Source organism: Thermobia domestica, chromosome 3 (genome assembly GCF_964235325.1).
Source record: "Thermobia domestica chromosome 3, izTheDome1.hap1.1, whole genome shotgun sequence".
NCBI classification, from domain to species: domain Eukaryota; kingdom Metazoa; phylum Arthropoda; class Insecta; order Zygentoma; family Lepismatidae; genus Thermobia; species Thermobia domestica.
Window position 1 is genome coordinate 234958879 of NC_137456.1, and position 21387 is coordinate 234980265.

The 21387-nt window shown below is 36.1% G+C and overlaps 1 long non-coding RNA gene across 1 annotated transcript in view; it reads left to right on the forward strand.

The window, feature by feature from the left end:
• LOC145681594 (uncharacterized) overlaps positions 1 to 21387 on the forward strand; it is a 466573-nt gene that overhangs the window by 387590 nt on the left and 57596 nt on the right. The gene's annotated exons all lie outside the window — the stretch shown is intronic.

The following is a 21387-nucleotide window of genomic DNA, read 5'->3' on the forward strand; positions in this document are numbered from 1 at the left end:
TAGACTCAAAACCTCAATCAATTATTATAAACTTCTGTAACCCAATAATACAGTAAGTCCATGTCTTATAAAGAATCTAATCTGAAAAAAATGATAAATTCCGAACAACAATGCAAATCAAATGACAACATATCAAGAAAAATGCAGACGTAATAATAAATATAAAGGGTGAGCAGTGACAATGAAATTTCGTCAGCCTGACATGTTCCAGTTCCTTTTGTTGAAGTAGAAGTTAAAAGGTAACAAAAAGATCATAGAAAAAAAAAAGAGATCAAAACGACATAACAAGTTTAGGAATTTGATTTCTCCAGCGCAACAATATTTAATATCTGCGTTTAGTTGCTATGGGTGATTTGTTCACCTTCCGCATATATTGCCCCCTCTTTTTCCCCTTTCGACCTTTAGCTATTTTAAAATAGATTTTGCTTCATTGAAAAAAACACATTCTTCCTACGTATTTTTGTCACAGAAATCGGAAGTATTACTAGATATATATATGAAATATTTTTGTTCGCAGAGAGTGTAAACTGTGTTACGAGTTTTATAGCAATTTTTCTAAATGTCCAGTCACTATGGGCGGTATTTCGTGAGAATTCGTTAATTAAGCGTTAGTCACGTGATTACTTAGTTTTATTTTAGCTCTGTACTAAGAAGTGTATACTCTTTGTCACACGCTAGGAAGATTATAAAACGGAAGTCACCAGCCGCTGAACTTAGAAAGCTGAAATTCGGCATTTAAAAAAAATGAGCAGACAGCCTAGCAATTTTAGTGTTTTTGATAATTCCCTTCAGATTCTAGACCCTTCTAACATTCATTTTTCTTACACACACCCGTGGATAGAAAAGGAATCCAATTGTATCTTCAAATCCAATTCTATCAATCAGTATCATATGCTTATTGCATCAATTAAAAACAATGTTAGATTTGCTGATTTATTTGTTTCCTTTCAAAATACGAAGTAAACACATTCTCATGTCTGGTTTTATAAAAAAAAAATGTTTTCATTGTTTCGGTGTTTCGATCAAGACAATTAACAAAATATAAATGCTTAATCCTTTTCTCTTCAGGGCGCCGCAGTCCCCTCCGAGAAAAAATTAGTGTTTTTTTTTTTTTTTTTTGCGTATAAATGAAGGTTGAGAGGGAGGAGACCATTAAACCAGTTATTATCACTAATAGTTCAGCTACAGAATATTGCTTTGTCAATAGAATACACCTTGATTCCCATTTTAGTGGGAGGGTGCGATTTTAGTATATGACAAGTTGGTAGTGGGTTGATATGTAAAAATAATCGAAAACGATTAATATTAGTGTCAAATCCATAGTTTGGGGGGGGCGAATCCATAGGCTTTCTCGTCTCGATTATTAATGACTTATTTCTCGTCTCAATTACCGAAGGATTAGTTATTGTCTCATCTCAAAATTTACTCGGATTGTTTTGTAAATTTATTTATGCCCTAATTTTTCTTAATTTCATCCACAATTTATGAGATTCCCTCCTCATCACGAGAGGTTTACGAAAGGTGAAGTATAACAAAAATTTAAACTATGTTAATATTTGTAGCTATACTGTTGCCAGGGAGGATCCGGGGCTATATACCCATCGAAAGTTTTTTTTCTTTAATTCCTTCATTATTATTTTTGTCAAAGTTATACCTAGCCAATTTTAAAACTGTCAAAGTTAATAGCCTGTGCTATTCTTATTTTCAGTACATTGTATTTTTTATGTATTTTATTATTTATAATGTAAAACCTGTTTAAATGCGCTTGTCCTTTCTCTATTGAAAGTCTTTGAGCAAACCAAATTTGCTTGAACAAGTCATTGAAGCAGTGGAGAAATATAAAGGCTAAAATTTGTTTTTAAAAAAAGTTTAAAACGGCGTTTACGGGGGAGGGTTCCCGGACCACCCACTACCCTGTGTGGTATTCCATACTACTGGTGCGAAAAGAAATAACGGTTTTTCGGTTTTTAAAAGAACCGACAGAGAGTTTTCAAAAACCAGGAAGATTATAAAACAGTTCGGCTTTTCAGAAAAAATTGTTTCTAATTTGAAAACTGTTGCATTTGTGACTGAAGCCGATTTTTAATAGAAAACTGAACCGTTTTTAGTAGAAAAACGAGCCTGTTTACAATCAAAAACAGTTTTCGTGAATTCGGTTAGTGAGAATTTAAAATGATTTTGAAGATTGTGATAAAAAAAAAATTAAAGTTTAGAGTTGATTTGCGCATCAGTTTATAATTTTTCGTGTGTATAGCGTAGCTAGTACGTTCAGCTAGCATATTAATACAGAGCGTTCAAAAAGTCTCTATACACCTGAATTGTCACATATTCAAAGCAACGAGAAAATTATTTTACTCAAAATTTATTATATTTTATGGCATAAAAGCACTATGTACAGGGCGTAGCATATACACACACATTTTCACAGCAAATGTAGGAAATGTCCCCCATGAGCCTCCAAACATGCTTACACACGTTTCTTCTTGTTCTCAAATACTCTCACACGTTGTTCATGTGGAATGCTATGAGCAAAATCTCGAATAGCTGTTTCGAGTTCTTGTAGCGTGTGGGGGTTCCCTTTATAAACAGAATTCTTTACATAACCCCAGAAGTAAAAATCCGGAGGAGTCAAGTTAGGAGACCGAGGTGGCCACAATCCCTTTGAAATTATTCGATCTCCAAAAACCTTTTGCAGTAATCTCATGGATTGGCGAGCTGTATGTGCTGTAGCGCCCTCTTGTTGTATCCAAGCATTACGAATTTCGTCTTCCGTTAGTTCTCCCATGAACTGGTGAATAATTTCACAATAACGAGTTGAATCTATTGTTTGTCTGAAAAATATGGGGCCGAGTATTCTTCTGGATATTGCAATCCACACCCCTACCTTCTGGTCATGCAGAGGAACTTCATGTATGACATGTGGGTTTTCTGCACACCACAAACGTGAGTTCTGGGCATTGATGTAACCTGATAAATGGAACCAGGCCTCATCAGTAAAAAAAAACATTATCCAAGACATCGTCAGACTTGTCCATAACAAACCGTGTAAACCATTCACAATACTGCACTCGTTTTACACTGTCGGAAGGAAGTAACTACACCGCTCTCACCTTATACGGGAAAAGACGCAGTTTCTTACGAACCGTCTTTTGTGCCGTACCAACACTTATTGGGCAAGTTTTCGAAGTGGTTTATGGGGGCTACGTTGCATTGCATCCGATATGTGTAGCATTCTTTCTTCATCGAGCACTGACGTTCTACCACTTCGATCATAGTCCATTACCGTTCCAATGTCTCTAAATTTATCGATCAGTGCCCTTACAGTGTGACGATTCGGTACAGTGTATCCGGAAACCTAGCTGCAAACTTATCTTTGACTGTCTGTTTGTACTCACCTTGTTCACGGAACACATGTTCAACCAGGAATATTCGTTGTTCCAAAGTTAACACCATTGTTTCAGAGACCGCTAACTGGATGCAACAATCACTTCAACGTCACTTTTCCGACTGGAATCTAAGAAAGGAACTTCACGCAAGGCGATAATATAGCAGTGTTGCAAACCTTCGCATAAAATTTTATTTCATGTGACTTTGAATGCGACTTTGTCTTGGCACGATTCGGGTGTATAGAGACTTTTTGAACGCTCTGGCAACCTTAACTGCAGCCGATGACAAAAGGAGAAGCATGACACAAGTAACATTGTCAGATTTACTCTCACTCAAATATCAGTGTATCGTAAATCTTTTTAAAATGTAGCTACTTCTGCAGTACATACACAAAGAAAGTAAGATTGACTGTTAGAATAACAATAGAGGTAAGCAAACAAGTCCATTTTGACAGCCCCCCACCTTTTCAGACTCAATCGGAAATAGTCTCAAACGTTTGTACATCGTTTGTACAGAAATGTGTAGGCGAAATTTTCGTTTGTACAGAATTAGGGGCGCCGCCAGAACGAAAACAAAGTGGTAGCCCCCCACCATGTTCAATTCCATCACAAATTGTAGCAAACGTTTGTACATCGTTTGTACAGAAATGTGCAGGTGAAATTTTCGTCTGCCCTAATTGTGTACAAACGAAAATTTCGCTCAGACGGAGTCCCGATAGAAGTCTCTCTATTTAATAATATAAAACAGACGACAGACTTTTTTAGTCCTGACAAAGTTTGAAAGATATCATCAATTGTAGGACACAAGACAAAGTGGCTGAATTACCAAATAAACTTCAACCATTATTTCATCTCTATCCTCTTCAACTTTGGTACAATTTCAACCATTATTTCTTTCTTTTCAATCTTTTATCCGCATATCAAATTATTATTTATTTTGTTTTTTTGTTTATATTTCCAATCAACCTTATCCTATGTCTAAGTCTTTTTGTTATTATTATTTCGACAGGTATCCAAATATCTCCAATAAAATACAGCCTAAAGCTTCTATGTTTCGTAACTAAATCTGTAATCAAACTTTAATCCCTCATTAAAGATATCATGAAAAATTCAAGCTTAACGTGAGTTTCATTAAGTGACAGATTATCGAAAATATTCAGCTACTTTAGAATTTACAGTGATAAGGAGCTTAATGTTCAATACTTAAAGGTTTCTAGAACAGATCATCGGCTTAATGACATGGCGATTATCGGTGTTGTACACGGTCCATACACTGACCGTGTGAGTTTCTGATAGTCAACACAACTTTCATGTGCTTTCTTGAATTTCTTCTGCTTCTTCTTATAATCGATTGCCACCACTTCTTTCATCGTCATTCACTTCTATTCTTTTATGGACTTCAAAATACAGTAATAAGTTCCTGTGATTGTAGTCCCTTTTGTGTATGTAATGAGCCAAGATCACACACCTTTATGGTCCTAGAAGACGGAAAACATGACCTTGCGTGATAAATGCTTCACTTTAGCATTTTTTTCGATTTAATACGAAATATGTTTTCATATTTTACTCAACTTAGTTTTTACTTGCAAAGATACATCTAGCATTCATTCATAGTCAGTAATCTACCCAGTGGCGTATTTACGATTTGGTTTCTGGGGTGGCTTTGCTAACTTTCGGAGGGCTTTGCCTGAAAATGTGAAAATTCTGCAAGATATTTCATATACTTTACTATAGTAAGTAAAATTTCGGGGGGACTTAAGCCCGGAAGCCTCCCCTAAATACGCCACTGAATCTACCTATAAAAACATGCTTTCCTTATAGTGGGATCTAAAATGCTCTGAGCACGTTGTACAAGCTCCTCTTTTTGAAAAGGTGTCAACAATCTGGGAATTGACCATGCTGGTACTTGCTCATATGGAGAATGTGAATGGATTCCTCACCAATGTGCAACTTCCTAGCTAAGCATTCAATGTTCATATGTTTATCTGCAAGCACTAGCTACTCAGGTTTTCTCTAGTCGTCGAGGAACTATCTATAGACACACTTCTGAAGTCTCTTTTTAAGCGTTTCACTGTGTGATAAGATTTGCATTTCTGCTATCTCTTCGTATATCGTTTATGTTGATTTTCCTTGAACATGGGTAAACCTCATCACATCTTAGTATTTGATTTTCCGCCGCCTAGTTTTTTGGCTGTATCATGAATTCAACAGGAGCTTTAAAGACAGGAATTAATACAATATTAATGAGATCCCAACCTATCATTGTGCAATTTTTTACATTACTAGCACTAGCACATCTCTATTATGGTGAGAGTAAGAAATTTCTGGCCTCACCTTGTACTCAACTTCTTATATCTCTGCGTTTGCTTGTCTCTTTCTTTCGTTATTCTTTTACTTATTTTATCTCTGCATTAATGATAAATATGTTAAGCTCTCGTGTTCTAGAATGTTTTTCTTTCAATTTTTTTTAGTTTTTTCTTCACTTACATTTGTGCTTCTTTTTAACCAAACTTGTCTACCCTCTTCTTTTCTCGCTTATCTCTTTCTCTGTTTCTCCCAGTGTATGTGTGTGTTGGTATCTATCTATCTCTGTGTCTCATTCTCTCATCTTTTTGGTGTCGTATTTCAGATTTATTCGTCCATCCCATTTCCTCGTTGTTTGTCCCATCAATCTACTGCACACTCGAGAACAGCATAACATGTTCAAACACTCGCAGCCTTAAAAAGTCGGCCACTTGGAAGCTCTTTTTTTTTCCTCAACGGGTGACGAGGAAAGAGAGGGTAGGGAAATCTTTCTCTCTCGCGCTTACACATTGTAACAAATTCACATGAAAAATTCCGTTCGTATGACGAGAAGTTTTTTTCCTCCCCCTTTCCATTTCGACCACTCGAGGGCTCGTCACCTCACTTTATTTACCTTCTTCAAGCATGAACAAACATCGTAACTGTTGTGTGCTTTCTTTCTTTCCAAAATAACCACACTGTTTAACTGTGAAGAAGGGCAAACAAACATAAGCCCTCAGAAAAGGAGGCTGCCTCTGTCTTTTGCTTTTTACAAAATATATATCTGCTAAATGCTGTACAGGCCATTGAGAAAAGGAAACATGATAAATAACTAGGTATGCATGGAACATTTCTTACTTTTGTGACACTTAACAAAATGGTTTTATACTGTGAAGGGATATAACCAGTCAGTTGGATTTTAGCTGAGTGATGTGTGGTCAGATTATAAAGAATCGTCACCATGTAATTGTCTTTCTAGATTAACCCTTTTAGGATTTTTGGTAACTTTTGTTACCATGAGGTAGTATCGTCTTTGACCGCTTTCTAGGTTCTATAACAGGTATTAGAGCCTGTTTTTATTAGTCAAGTCAAGGATGTACCAAAGAACACCTCAGATGCGTTTTGGAACTGGATGTTCAACTTGGCGGTGCTAAGTGGGGGCGGAGGGGACTGACTTTTTAATTTTTCCTTAAGGCAAATTTCAAAAAATTTTCACGCCTTTAGTTTTCAAGATATCAGATTGAAACATTGCATACGGATTGTGAGTACTTTGAGTATTCTCAAATTTTTTGAGATCCCTACGGGAAACCGGGGCCGGGCTCGAGGGGATAATTTTTTCAGAAAAATTCCAGTTTTCGCGACTTTTCCGGTTCAGGTGTACGATACGGACATGTGAATGATACCGTAGGAACTGGGCTCGTTACACTGAAGAAAATAGTGTTTAAACCATGATTCTAGATCAACTAGTAATGACACAGTACACTTTTGTTGTTTTATATATATATATATATATATATATATATACATGCCATATTTCTGAAGCTCGAAACCGGAACATCGTCAATGCCAATATTTTATCGACAATTCTCGAGAGAAATTTTCAATTTAACATGACACATGCACATTAAAAATTCTAATATAAGATTTATTCTTGCGAACTACTCAGAATTCAAACAAATTTACCCTGCATAAATATTAGTATGCATAAAGATAGTATTTTGATTTCTAGTACCAAATAATAATAATAATAATAATAATAATAATAATAATAATAATAATAATAATAATAATAATAATAATAATAATAATAATAATAATAATGCAGAAATCAGTCTGAAGTAATTAAGTCTCAAAAGTTTCTTTTCAGATTTTGTGTTCTAAGTTCGTAAGTATTAAAATTTCTCTCAAGACTTGTTTCCACTGAAATATATACATATATGAAAACAATTTTTAACAAGACAAAATTTAACAAATAATTTGTTAAAATAGGAGGAAAACAAGAACTACTACACATTATTCATGCTTATACTTTTCACTTGACTGAACCTTTCTCAAAAAGCACAATTATTGTTTTTTATTTATCAAAGAATTCACTGCAAGTCATTGCAAAGTTCATTTTGCAGACCATTAGTTCCCTCACAGTTGATTTTTTCAATAAGTTTCTCTATAGAAAAACGCTAGAAGTTGTTAAATAATATTGCGACTAGAAACTAAATTTCTCCGTCTGACCGGGACTAAACACGAAACCGGTCGGGACGCCGGGATGTATGGCAAGCCTATATACTGTATATGGGTCACCTTCAGACTTTCAAAAAATTCTCCCGGCCTTAGTTTTCAAGATATAAGATTAAAATTTTGCACACATATTATGAATATAAAAACGTATTTCTTTTAAAAATATTCAAATCCCTAAGTGAACCCAGGCCCGAGCCAGAGGGGTGAAAAAATTTCGAAAAAAAAATGTTTTCGAAAAATTTAACGGTTTTTCCCAATTTTCCCGTTTCTGGTGAATAACACTAGTTAACAAATTGAAACTTTTTGTTTCTTACATGAGAAAAATCACCTGATCTTAAAGGAACTTTTTGCGCTGAATTCGAATATGCACTCGGTTTCTCTCCATCACGTACAGTTTTCCCGTAACAGAGGGATTTTCGGGAAATTCCCTCAAAAATTTCCCTTTTTCAGATATTTTATTCCCCTAGCTCCTGTCCCCTTACATATAGTAACATAGAAATTATACCTAAGTATACCTTGATTTATATTTAATAAACCCTAAAAGTTTCGTAAAAATCGCTTTGTTCTTTCTAGAGAAATAAATATATTTGTATGTATACTGTGTGCACTGTTTATTGCACCTGATAGTAATGCTTTCAGATCTCCTGAGTTGGGGTAAAAACGATTTGCTTTATTACTACAAACACAGACATAAAAATGAATATTTACAATAGTCAACAATACACTTGGAACTTATTGGATGCAGAAACGAACATATCAGTGTACAGGAAAAGGCATGTTCAATTTTCAAGCTATTTCTCAATGCAAGATTATGTGTGCGTATGTACGGATATAAATGGGTTGATGGCGGATATAGGAATTCCTTACGTTCCAGAAGAATGGAGGTTATTTATCGACGCATCAAAGGTCAGCCTTAAAGCTGTCCTTTTACATAATGGAAATAAAAAAACCTTCTATACCACTTGCGCACTCAGTGAAGATTAAGGAATCCTATGACACCATGTCAACTTTGCTAAATCTTATAAATTACAAGGACCATTGTTGGCAAATATGTTGTGATCTCAAGGTAGTTGGTATTTTATTAGGACTGCAGTGCGGTTACACGAAGTACCAATGTTTTTTATGTTTATGGGATAGCCGAGCTGATGACAAACATTATGAAGTGAAGGAATGGAAACCTAGAGTGAATTACGTACCTGGAGAATGCAACGTCAAATACGCTCCTTTGGTAGATCCTAATAAGATATTACTACCGCCACTTCATATCAAGTTAGGACTTATGAAAAACTTTGTCAAACCCATGGACACATCTGGTGAAGGTTTCAAGTATTTGCGAGATAAGTTCAGTAACCTGAGTGATGCTAAGATTTCAGCGGGAGTGTTTATTGGTCCCCAAATTAGGAAATTAATGCTTGATGATAGCTTTGACAGCAAGTTAAACAGTGCTGAGCTAGCTGCCTGGACAGCATTTAAGTGTGTTTTGCGCAACTTTCTGGGCAATAACAAAGCTGAGAGTTACACAGAAATCGTACAGGACATGATACAGAAATACAAAGAGTTGGGTTGTAGGATGTCTTTAAAAATCCACTTTTTGCACTCCCACCTCAGCTTCTTTCCTGATAATCTAGGTGCTCTCAGCGACGAACACGGGGAAAGATTGCACCAAGATATAATGGCAATGGAGAAAAGGTACCAGGGACGATGGGATCCTTCAATGATGGGGGACTATTGTTGGGGTCTTGTTAGAGAATGCAACATTTCTTACAAAAGAAGGAAGTAGTGTACGTTTTTGTAACCCAATGGAAGTTTCATATATTGTGATAGTTTTGATTGTCTTTTCATGACCTTTTGGTACATTTGTATTATTGTTTATTGTAAATTGTCACACTTGTAAATTATATTGTATTATATTTTATATATGTGTTTGTGGTAATAAAGCAAAACGTTTTACCTCAACTTAAGAGATCTGAAAGCATTACTATAAGGTGCAATAAACAGTACACACAGTATACATACAAACATATTTAATTCTCTAGAAAAAATAAAGCGATTATTACGAAACTTGGAGGGTTTGTTAAATATGAATCAAAGTATACTTAGGTATAATTTCTATGTTAGTATATGCAAGGGGACAAGATCTTGAGGTGTAAAATAAACGAAAAGGGAAATTTTTGAGGGATTTTCCCGAAAATCCCTCTGTTACGGGAAAATCGTACGTGATGGAGAAAAACCGAGTGCATATTCGAATTCAGCGCAAAAAGTTCCTTTAAGAACAGGTATTTCCTTTTATGTAACAAAACCTTTGTTAACTAGTGTAATACGGACAAGCGAGTGGTACCGTTGGAAAGTATGCTCTATCCTGAAACAAACGAAGTGTGAACCATGATCCTACGATAAAAGAAAGTAAGTAAGCAGTAGCTCTTTGAAAAAAAGTAAAAAAAATTACCTCAAAAAGTGGAAATCCTAAAAGGGTTAAAGTTCTATACTCCTTACAAGTGGCATCGAGGAGAAATGAAACAAAAAATAGACACAATCAGTTTCGTCAAAGTTTTAATGAATGACATATTTTTAAAGCCGTAAAAGTTAATTTTATTTTCTCAAAAATACACGAGAATAAACTCTCCAGTATATCAATTTGTTCAGTTCATGTCATACATCGATGGATCGGCATGTGTTATCTTTGAATACTATTATAATTAAATGTAAAAATGAAGTTCAAGAATTAATCACAATTTTGTGTTATGTTTCATTAACTATATTGTATAATGCCGTCTTACTAGTGTTATAATGAAGAAATTAATTAGTGTATATTTCAATAGTAGTGGTTATCATACAGTAGTCATCCTAAGTTTTAAAAAATGTTCCTTATTTTTCTCGTAACTTACCCGTGAAGATTTATAATCACTCATATAATTTTGTTCATTTACATTAGAACAATCGATTTTTTTCTAAATGCTAATATTATAGAATTTCAAGTAGCTCTCCATTAACATACGATATTAGTATAATACCACTATTTTTTTTCCTTGAACGGATAAATAATTAACTCTATGGCCTACGGAACCCAAAAGTTGAATGCCGCATTTAAACAAAAACTCTCTACTGACTGTTACGTGCCTATCATGGTTTCTTTCTTTTCTTTCACCTCATCAGGTAAGTTAACAATGAAGCACCTATTGAGTCGAGTCCTCTAAAATAGCAGAACTGTCTCTTAAAGTGAACAGTGAGAGATGAGTAGAAAATATCCAGCTTTCTGAGGGATACATACAAAATAATCGATAAATTACTCGTATCTTCTCTTATAATTGCAATATAATCCTTCTATTCTCGCTAATATTAATTCACTCTATTTATTCTTCCCGTAAATACATCCCTCAGAAATGAATACGCTAATTATGATTCGATTTCGTAATTATTTATAAGTCGTTGTGATGTCAAATCAAAAGAACACATTTCTAATTTCGTATTTCATTTTTTATTTGTAATTTTCATTTTTACAGACTACACATTCGCATCTAGATTTCCGTCGTTGTCACATTTATTTTTCTCACTCGAGGTGTTGGTGTTATATTAGTTAATCGTATTTGAGTAATTAGTTAATCATCAAATCAATTTATTAGCTGAACTTCAAGCAGACTCTGAATAAAAAAAAGTGCATCCTCCTTTATACAAAACTAATACGACACTAACTAATTACGTTACTAATGCTTGATCTGTATACCGCCCATAGTGTTTAATTCAGCAAAGAGCAATGTAATAGAAGTCAAGTGTATTTGACAGCTTCCATGCTAACAGAGTTATAAATCAAAATATTGTTGCTTCGTTGCTTCAAATTCTGTAACTAACCTTCTAAAGTAATTCCTGAATGGTAGGCATTCAACGAAAGATAAAATGAGAGGTAAGTGATGTGCACTCCATTCGATTTTTAGCTTTGCGTTTATGCAACCCACCTTACACTGTCGAAAATATGGTTGCATACATGCAAAGGGTCCATGAGTCCTATAGCTATTTCTGAATACACTAAAGTCGAAAAGCATATCTTAAACGCATTTGGTATGAAAAATTGAATTGATTGATCACCGTGCAAATTTTGCTCATTATAGCTCAAATCATTTCTAGATATCTATTTGGGTCAACAAAGGGTCGAATATAATCTGGTGATACTAACTAGGGATGATTCCATATCGGGGCCAAGTACCTGCGGAAAACTTACATATCGTCTGAAAGCCCTTGCCTTGAAAAGTACGAAACCGTTTTCAAATCAGTACCGGGCAAACCCGCAAACTGACCCTGTAAGGAGCATGTTTGTTGGTTGATCGTGACCCTATGTATAGCATATACAACAGAAGTAGAAATGAATGTTACGATGCATCACGCATAAACACCTGAGCCCATCAAGTTCCTTTTTGGCTCATTCCTAGAACGTGAATCGGGCAAGGGTTTGATAATATCACTTTGCACCTAGACGTACCCATTTGATCAGTGTTGCCAACGAATTGTAAGTACAATGTGGCAGATGGCTTTTGCACCACTGGATGTATATCCATGAAACGTGGCATAAACATCATTCGTCACTAGAGAAATTATACTCTGGGCGTATTCCTCTCCCAAGAATCCCCGTCTGACTGTGTTGCCAACCAATTTTTAAAATGAGAATTGTAAAACAGGTTCCGTAGGATGAGAAGTTTACACACCAAGCTTGGCAGAAATATCACATGATACTATAGCGAAAAGATGTTGAGTGTGACCGTCTCCCAACCAGTCTAGGTTGTCAGTGTTGCCAACCTATTTTAAACATCAGAATGTTGTGAATGGCGTGTGTGCCATTGAACGAATATATAACAAATGTGACAGAAGCAACATTGGAGAATGGAAAACATATAGTGAATGTCCCTGTCTCCCAAGCACGCCAATTTGGCAGTGTTGCCAGCCAACGCGAACATTCAAGATTTTCGCATGAAGTCTACAGTGTTGGCGGACATAATTAGACTGTGACCCATACTAGGTTTCTAGTATGTTATTGTAAACGCTCAGGCACCCATATTGTCAGTGTTTCCAATCATTCTAAAATACGTTTTCTCGAAAGGTTGCCTGACCATTGCATGCATAGACGCAAAACTTGGTACCAACCACAGTACGTTTGCTGTTGTGTCGAATGAGGTTTATGCTAAGTCTTGTCTTTATGCATGTAATGGCCAGTCAACCTTTCGATAAAATGTATTTTAAAATGGTTGGAAACACTGACAATATGGGTGCCTGAGCGTTTACAATAACATACTAGAAACCTAATATGGGTCACAGTCTAATTATGCCCGCCAACACTGTAGACTTCATGCGAAAATCTTGAGTGTTCGCGTTGGTTGGCAACAATGTCAAACTGGTGTGCTTGGGAGACAGAGACATTCACAGTATGTTTTCCATTCTCCAATGTTGCTTCTGTCACATTTGTTATATATTCGTTCAATGGCACACAAGCCATTCACAACATTCTGATGTTTAAAATAGGTTGGCAACACTGACAACCTAGACTGGTTGGGAGACGGTCACACTCAACATCTTTTCGCTATATTATCATGTGATGTTTCTGCCAAGCTTGGTGTATAAACGTCCCGTCGTGCGGAACCTGTTTTAAAACTTCTCATTTTAAAAATTGGTTGGCAACACCGTCAAACTGGGATCCTTGGGAGAGGAATATGCCCACAGTATAATTTCTCGAGTGACGAATGATGTTTATGCCACGTTTCATGGATATACATCCAGTGGTGCAAAAGCCATCTGCCACATTGTATTTACAATTCGTTGGCAACACTGATCAAATGGGTACGTCTAGGTGCAAAGTGATATTATCAAACCCTTGCCCGATTCACGTTCTAGGAATGAGCCAAAAAGGAACTTGATGGGCTCAGATGTTTATGCGTGATGCATCGTAACATTCACTTTTACTTCTGTTGTATATGCCATACATAGGATCACGATCAACCAACAAACATGCTCCTTATAGGGTCAGTTTGTGGGTTTGCCCGTGATTTGAAAACGGTTTCGTACTTCTCAAGACAAGGGCTTTCAGATGATATATAGGCTTTACTCAGGTACTTGGTTCCGGTATTTAATCATCCCTAGTAAGAGTAAGGATGCACACGAGAAAACGTTGGAGCTGTCTCGTCTCGAAAATGTGCCGTAAAGGAAATGACTCGACTCGAAAATGTACCGTAAAGGAAATGACTCGTCTCGAAAAATGTATATGTTTCCATTGGAGGAGTCTTGTACCGTCTCGGATCTCGTTAGGATCATTCATCTCATTGCAGCTTTACGTTGAGAAACATATCCGGAAGTCGGTATATTCTACAAATATACGGAATTGCTAAGGTTTACTACGGAAATTTGAACGGAGCATATGTTATTAATACACTAAATACGTACAGTATATTTACTGCTTACATGTTACATCATGCCGCTGCAAGATGTCTGACATCTAACTGTCTTTTATACTACATACGTATACTTATGCTACAAGTCACCTATGTGCTTTATACGCGGTGGCTCAGTGGTAGAGCGTTCATCTCAGGTGCTTGGAGTCCCTGGTTCGATCCCAGCTCGCGACAAGTGGACTTTTTGGTGTACAAACACCGTGCTTGTGGGTTTTTTCGGGGTTCTCCCGTTTCCTCCCACTTTATTCATTCCACCATTTCACTCATCTCTCATCATCACCATCTCCTTTAGCCTAACCGGCATAACTGTGGGACGTAAAACTTAAAGATTTCATTTCATTTTTCCTATTGGACTTCCAGTTAAAACTTTGAGAGTGTTCTTTCTGGCTACATGACCTGTCCACTGATCCTCCTAGACTTGATGACTGACAAAGTTTGGTAAACAATGTAAATTACTCAATTCCTCGTTATGAAGTTCTCGTTCCCATTTCTATTGGGTCTAAATATTCATCTTAGGATTTTATTCTCAAATACTTCAGTCTGCGTCCTTCCCTCAGAGGAAGCGACCTTGTTTCGCAACCATACAGTACAGCAACCATGACTATCATTTTATATACGTATATTAAGCATAAACTTTCTCGACGGAATTCGCGACAACAAAATATTTTGAACTGAATAATAACGCAATTTTCCTGCTTTAAATCGACATTTAATTTCTTCGTTTATTTTATGATTTTGGTCTGTTAACAATGAACTAAGGTATTTGAAAGTATCTACTTCGTCGAAAGTATTATTTGATATTTTGATGCATCCATAATTTGCAGTATTACGATCCTGGCGAACTTCTATATCCTCAGTTTTCTATAAATATTGAAATTAATAATTACGCTTTTCAAGTTTTACAGAATGTTATCTTCTATGTTTTTTTCGCTTATACGCAACGTTTATCTCAGTATATTATTCCGTTTTAAAGCTATGCTATGGTAATTGGCAACAAAACAGAATATCTGTATTCAGTTTCGAATATCTATATTATTTTTAACTTTCACAATTCTCACCAAAGGTTGACAAGACTCGTATTTTTTTAACCAATAATTGATATGTATATCTTTTTCTTTAAACAACTAAAAACCTAGTTCACACTAATCATTCAATTCGAGAGTGAGATACTGAATTTCCATAATTTCAACGTAAGACTCGTAATTTCTGAAATTCATTCCTTCTCCCTGAAACAGTTCTTACCCATAATATCTATATATTCTTCCAACACAAAAATTGTGTGTTTGTTCAGCAAACCGTAACAATAAATTACTGTTTCGTTGGTTGCACGAAAATTCACATCCTTCTGCGAATGCATATTTTTATTATAGTGTCCTCACAAAGAGTCCAGTAGTTTTATTGATCTTTTAAATCGATATTTTCCATTATTAAGTTGTCATACACACACTGAAGAAGGTTTTCTTAAAAATAATGTTTCACTAATACTGTAATTTTATTAGAGATAATCTCTTAGCTAGCTACAGACATGCATAGTATTATTCTAATTATTCTAGCATGCCATGTCCCGTTCCAAAAATTTTAATTTAATTTTAGTACTTGTTAAAATTAACTGCAAAGCATTTTTTGTGTGTGAATTTATTACTATGCACAAAAGTTTTACTATATCTCTTGAAATATGAAGATTAACTGTATAAGTAACACTAGCGCAACATATTACAACCGGTGTGTCGCACAGTTCTATGTAGAGTATTGTAAAATTTTACAATTGAAGTAGAAGTAGTGTCATGAGTACACCACGTAAAAAAGTTTGGTTCCTATGAAGTCATGTTTTTTCAATTAATATTGGAACTGGAATTGTAGTGGATTTGTATCACTTTCAGTTTTAGAAAGAAATAAAGGATGGAGTTGAAATGTATTCTTGGGACGCTTAATTGATTGCAGGAAATCATTTCTCGCTATGTCGGGTGTTTTAAAAATGGCGCCCATGCACAACAGAGCGCTATTCTACAGGTTAAAATAAAGTGAAAGTGCTAGATAAGCGGAACCCTTTGAGGTCTCCTTCAGCCGCTATTGGGAATCAAAGATTTCACTATGTGGCAACGTTGAAGATTAACTTGAAACCATTAGCGTTGCCCTACGAATCCATCAAAGAGCTACATCGATTGTTATGTTATCTGCGAGGCTAGTCTCAACATTTATCGACTTTATCTGCCATCTGGAATGCTGTAATTATTTAATGGACTGGTTGATCTACTGTATGTTTTTTATCTGCGGTGTTGCCAAATACTGCCATTCGCCTCTCCAAATGAGGACCCAAAAGGTATAAAATTATATATATTTTTCGCTTTGTTTTGACTTGTAGGTTAGTGTTCTATAATACAGGGGCGCCATATTTAGAACACCCGGTATATTAACGTGTTTGATCTATAATAATATTGGTTTAAAATACTTATTTAGCATGTATTACTAGTGGAGGTTTTATTGTTCAGTCGTACATGCATTCCAAAACAGGTCATGTGTGTTTTGAGAAGGAGCTCGTCAAGTTCGTAGGGCCATGATGTCACCTGTTTGGCCTTCAAGAGCACAATGCAAAAGGCTTATTTTGTTCTCTCACAAATGCTGTCTAAAAGATTTTATGGGACCCAGGAACACATATTTATATCATCAACATGACCATCAGACAGAGTATGCACACTCATTGCATACACACTTATTATTTTTCAAGTGGTTTTGTGACCTGTACGTTAACACAGGGCCAGTCCAGAGGGGCATAAACCGTTGAAAATGGGAGTTTTTTTTTTAGAAAAAATCCTTCTTTTCCTCGAATTCCCCTTTTCAGGTGTATGATACGGACATGTAAATGGTTCTGTTTGAAACGTTATTTTATTCTAAAGAGAATAAGGCACGAACCAAAGTTATATCATAAATAGTAATGATGCAGTAGCTGCTTGCCTGAAAGTCTAAAATTTACCTTAAAAATCCTAAAATCCCAAATCTCAAAGGGGTTAAGTAAACTGCACACTTCTTGACGGTGGTTTTGACGACCGGTGTCAACTTTTGTGGCACTCATGAAATCTACTTTTTCATCTTATCGATTACGAAGAACCCCAAAACGACAGTAATGTGATATATACCTAACTCGTCTGTAATTTCAGGAACACTTCACTGAGTGGCCGTCCCTATACGTTGGCGGGAAGATCATCAGAACATATACTAGTCAGTAGCTACAGAGCTCATTATTCAATGTTATGTCACCGATCGGCAATTAAATTTCAAACCTATGGCGTGTAGTAAGTTCATTTACTTCTCCAAACCTAAATGAAGTATTAATATTTTTTGCAGCTAGATGTGCAGAAATGTCTTAGTGTTTGAACTTGTGACGGTAAATCACAGGCAATGGTGTATTCTTCATTGTTAATTTTTAGACGATGAACAACACTCTGCCTCCAGATTGACTGAGCACCTCAGCTTATTTTCTAAACATGTACGGGATTTCTGACGCTGCACGCGTCACTTTAGTCTATTTGTTGGTTGCGTTACAGAGGAGAATTTATCAGCAGACACAACGATTGGACATTTCAATCGCACCAATCTATCACTTTGATAAGTATATTATTATTACGAATATTTTATTTAAAAAAAGAACTTTTCAATCACAGGTATTGGACGACCACCCTTAATTACTGATAGCTGTTTTTTTTTACCAGAATTAGGATTTAGCATTTAGATCTCTGGGCTTTCGGCATGTATGGCCATTTAGCCCGTCACGTATGAGAAATGGCGTCCCTCGGCTAACACACTGGGTGATATCAATAAAACGGAGAAGTTACTCATTACGCCCAATTTTGAAGTAGTTACTCGCATTGGTATCAATAAAAAGAGAACTGAGCACTAGTCGTCTCGGCTGACCTCGGAGAAGCCCCGCCCTTTTGAAGTAACCACACCTCTATTCTCGAGCCGAATAACTACTCCGCGTTTGATATCAATAAAAATCAAGACTCTTCTGTGATGCTAGTAACTTCTCCAAATTTGTGGAGCAAGCTAAATAGGTGACTCCGTGCAAAATATGGCAGAGTATATGATTGTTTTGCTATGTAGTAAAACTTATAAATTGCATAGAAATGTTGCAAATGGAGATTACAAAAAACATAGGTTCATGAAAGAAAATGTAAAGTAGTTAGCACAACATTTTTTAGGAGAATCAACGGAAATTTGGGGTGGTGCACTACGTAATGACGAAAAGATGCGGGTTTTCTTGCTTTACGTGAGTGATCCGGGATTCCAGGTCTGAATTGAATGTCAGGGGATTCTGTTGTGGCTCAAAGTACTGTGTCTATGACTACTACAAGTGTAATGGATGCGATTATTGCGAAATCTGAAAATTTATTGTTTCCGGAGGTGTGTGTAATATTCAAACAGCAAAGGCAGAGTGGCAAGAACAATATACATTTCCGGGTGCTATCGGAGCACTTGACTAGAAACACGTGGCAATAAAGAAACCTAGTATTTTGGAGACGAATACGCTAATAGGAAGAGCTCCTTCGTGGCTAAGCGGATAGCGTACATGCCTTTGGTATGAGAGACCCGCGTTCGATTCCCGGCTGGAGTTCATATGGTTCGGATTCCAAGTTACTCAGTGGGTCTCGTCTTATATAGCCTCGCTACTGAAAAGGACATTAAACTCAAAACCAACTCAACTCAACGCTGATAGGAAGGGTGTATACATGAGAATATATATTTTTTTATGCCAAGGTGAAAGGGGACATGTATGGTGTGGAAAACGCAATCAGATGGATGTGCTTTATGACGTGACTGGCTGGACTATTTAAAAAAGGAAACAAAAGGACCAAGTGTCTGATTTCGTTCTTAAAGCCAAACAATCTACAAAGACCTTGGACAACACGTGATATGCACTTGTCGTGCTAATCTTGATATTGCTGGATTCCAATCAACATCCATCAGTTCCAAGAAGTTCATTCCCGTGTTTCAGTATTACTTTCTTATTTCCCGTTTTCTTTTTCAAATTAGTTTTTTTTTCTTAATGCTCGCTCGGATATTAAATATTCTCTTTTGGATTTGTGTCTCATTTGTAGATGTATTTGATATTTCGTTGCATTTCACTGTAATTGCCTTCAAAGCTTCGGCTTTCCTTCGTTTACTTTCTGGTAACTGTGACTTTGAAAGTACCACTGGAACTTTTATAATATCCACAAATGCATTTTAATTGAAACTGTCGTTGCTACTTGTCCCTCCCATGGCGTTTAGGATATTACGCCATAAGTTAAAAACGACGAAATGACCACGCGACGGAAGGGAGAAATGAATAACTACTTCTTTTATTGATACGACTCAGTGCTACGTGCAGAGGAAGCGCGAGAAAACGTTCATAAATCTGGAGCAGACTAGACCTGAGTAGTGGCTTGTTTTATTGATACAAAATTGAGGGAGGAGATTACTCCAGGTGTAGTTACTCCGATTCTCGAGCAGGACTTCTCAGGAGTAGTTACTTATTTTTATTGATATCACCCACTGTCCGGAGAAAGGGAATAAGGAAAGGATTGGGGAAGGAAGGAAGCGGCCTGGGACCTATAAGTTAGGGACCACTCCGGCATTTGCCTGGTGTGAATGAGGATAATCCAGAAAAGCCTAATTCTGGATGACTGGCCCGAAAAAGATTTTTACACTTTTTTCGACTGAGTACCACCAACGCGAATCAAACCCGGGACCGCTTGTAAAGACCAAAGAAGATAGCGTTAGCGTCTACGCTACGCGGGGCCACTTAACCAGAATTATTGATTTTAAGTTTTTACGTTAGATTTTATCTTTAATAAAACGATAAAGATAATACAAAGCTACAAAGATAATACAAATTTTATCTATAATAAAATTGGTGAAGACAACACAGAGCTATAAAGAAAATACAAAATTTATTTGTAATAAAACGATAAAGACAATAAAATATTTTAATTAAAGGGTAATTGTAAATGTAACATCAACCACTGTGTACTTAATATTTGGTTCTTGCAGCTCAATAAATATGGATATTAAAGGAGGAAATACTGTTATTTTGAAATCTAAACTAGCATTTGTATAAACATGTTGAGAGCTTTTCTTCCTTTCACATGTTTATGGTACCGAGATGTGCCAGTCGTGAATGTGGTTATGTATTAGCATAAAAGGAGAGAATGAATCAATGAAATGGCAACAAAAGCCAAAAGCCGGCCACTGCACAAACCTAATCAACAGTTCTTTTTCTCCTCTCCGCAAAATAATCATTGTTGGCTGTCTTGAAAGGCGAAAAAAGTGGATTAAGTTTGCCAATGTTGCAAAGTAAATGCAGCATTTGTATCAGGAAAAATAATATAGGTGGTAGTAAAACCTTTTATGGGTAATTCTCCATTCGGAGAAATTGTTTTTGCTGTGTTGTCTCAACGGTATTTGTGTGGAAAATGGTATTGTGATTTAAGGAACACATGTAGACAGGGATTAAATTCAGAGGAAACCGAGATGTCTAAACACCCGCCCCATTTTTTTATAATATCAACTCTCCCCTCTCCTTCCTATCAAATCACTCAGTTAAAACTAAATAAAATTGATTTCAAATGTTTATATATAAAAATAAGTATACGTGCATATTAAAGTAATACTTTGAATAGCATCATACACCTATGAGACATGAATTATTTTGTTGGTATCAGTTGCTTACATCTGTTTCCTATAGTTACTACATCTTACGTTTTCCAGTCCGTTTTACGATAATTTTTTCGTAAAACGATTTCTTCCGTTTTAAAAAATAAATATAAGAAATAATAGTCCTAAATAATTTCGAAGTTCTACTCCCAGTAGGAACACTCGGTCAAGAAACTGAAAAAGCTTTTTTTCAGGCCAGCAATCTTTAGTGAACTTTCCTTGCGTTTTCCTCATTCACACAAGACAAATAACGGGATGGTAGTTAACATGTAGGTCCCAGGCCACTTCCTTTCTTCCTTTTCCTCGGATAGTGTGATTAGCAAGGGACGCAATTCCCTCATACGTGGCAGATTAACATGGCCATA